The sequence below is a fragment of the Myotis daubentonii genome, chromosome 9 (assembly GCF_963259705.1).
Source record: "Myotis daubentonii chromosome 9, mMyoDau2.1, whole genome shotgun sequence".
Classification (NCBI taxonomy): Eukaryota; Metazoa; Chordata; class Mammalia; order Chiroptera; family Vespertilionidae; genus Myotis; species Myotis daubentonii.
In genome coordinates this window covers 18,253,881-18,256,168 of record NC_081848.1, presented here as the reverse complement: position 1 = coordinate 18,256,168, position 2,288 = coordinate 18,253,881, and positions in this window count along the sequence as shown.

Here is a 2,288-nt window from a genome sequence, read left to right as displayed (position 1 = left end):
GTGTGTGAGCAGCTGCAAACAGCCATCATCCCCTCACCCAGGCTGGCCAGGCACTCCAGTGGGGACCCCCACCCTGATCCAGGACACCCTTCAGGGCAAACCAGCCAGACCCCACCCATGCACCAGGCCTCTACCCTATATAGTAAAAGGGTAATATGCCTCCCAGCACCAGGATCAGCGGAGCCGCGAGGCCTCCTGGCACCGGGATCAGCGTGACAGGGGGCAGTGCCCAAACCCCCTGATCGGCCCTGCTCTGTGTGTGACAGGGTGCGGTGCCCCAAACCCCCCCCCCCCCACCCACCCCACGGGCCCTGCTCTGTGTGTGACGGGGTAGAGCCATAACCTCCCCATCGGCCCTGCCCTGAGTGTGAGAGTGGCGGCACCCCAACCCCCTGATCAGCCCTGCTCTGTGGGTGATAGAGGGCAGTGCCCCAACCCCCTGATGGGCCCTACTCTGTGCGTGACAGGGGCTGCACCCCAACCCCCTGATTGGCCCTGCTCTGTGCATGACAGGGGTAAATGCCCCAACCATCTGATTGGCCCTGCTCTGTGCATGACAGGGGGTGGCGCCGCAACCTCCCCATCGACCCTGCCTTGAGTGTGACAGGGGGCGGTGCTCCAACCCCCCAATCGGCCCTACCCTGAGTGTGACTGAGGGTGGAATCACAACCTCCCGATTGCCCTGCTCTGTGTATGACAGGGGGCGGCGCCCCAACTCCCCAATCGGCCCTGCTCTGAGCCCGACCAGGGGCTACACCTAGGGATTGGGCCTGCCCTCTGCCACCCGGGAGCAGGCCTAAGCCAGCAGGTCGTTATCTCCCGAGGGGTCCCAGACTGCAAGAGGGCACAGGCCGGGCTGAGGGACCCCCCTCCCCCCGAGTGCACAAATTTTTGTGCACCAGGCCTCTAGTATAGGATAAGGGCATGGAACCCGGAAGATCCAGGAAAGGAACTGGATGCGGGAGGTACCAGCTTAGCCTCGGGAAGAGCCAGGAAAGAGGTTGGTAGTCTGAAAGGAAGCCTACTCTTTCCTGAATCCAAGGAAATATGTGGAAGCTAGACAAAGAGCCCAGCCGGCGCCCTCCTTGGAGCACACCCATGCCCTCCCTTCTTTCAGGCATGTACTTTGTGCTGTCTTTTCTCCTAAATTCCAAGGGTCCCCAAGAGACTTGCAACCAGGGGAGCAGTGAGCAGTGGCAGAGGTCTCTCCTTTTTCCTCTGTAACTTCCTTTCCTGAGCCCACGCAGCCACTGCCCGATAGCCTGCCGTTCTCGCTGCCTCTCCGAGAATGTACTGTCATTTGTCACTTTCCCTCCAATAAATCTCGCCACTATCATTAAACTCCTTTCCTGTGACACCGCTGAAGAACCGGTTTCCTCTGATAACAGGTTGACTGGTTGAGTGCTTTGGGGGTCAATTCCCGTGGAAGGGAAGTGAAGGACAGGAAGCAGTGTGGGGAAGAGGGAGAGTTGCACAGCAATGCAGTTTGAAAGGAGGCCTTGGTCAAACCTCTGGGCAGTCCTGAAGTTGGAATGACTTCTGAATTGTCCCACGTTGGGGTGAGGAGACTGGGCCCCACTTTGATCAGCCATGCAATGTGGGGTCCTCTGGGAATGAGGCGTGGCCTTCTGTGTTCAGGCAGCCCTGATGGGGACCTGGCTGCTGAGGGCTTTGAGCACTCCCAGCAGCTGGGGAATCAGCCCTGCGTTCCTGAATACAGAACGAGGTGGCACCGTGCAGCCTCCACATATGGTGTTCATGTTTGCATTCCCAAGGTTTTGTCCAGTGGCTGGCGCACAATAAACACTCAGAATATATTTTCTAAATTCATCAACATTGCCCTGGGAGCTGAGTTCCGCTGTTCTTTGGTATTTGTCTCTCTTTGAATGTGGCCTCTCTGCGTTCATGCCCCAAATGGCCCTGAAGTCCGAAGCCTGCCAGCTCTGTCTCTTCAGGGTGATGGAGCCTCACTCCAGCGGTCAGTTAGCAACCACAGACCACTATCCCCACCCAGCCCCGTTATAAGGTGACTCCTCCCTCCGGGACTTTGTGCCTTTGCTGCCTCCTCCATTAGGGACTGTCGCGGGGACATAGGCCATCCATGCTCAAACTTGCCCCGTGCCACGACCGAGAACCCAGGACCAATGGGCCTGCCTTGACTTCCTGGGGCTCAGGATCTGCTCCGGACACATGAGCACAGCTTTCTCTCCAGGTCTAGCCTTTTGGTTGAAACTTCCTTTGAACTGCTCTGTTTTCAACTTCAGTTTCTGGATGCTGTTTTTCTGGGT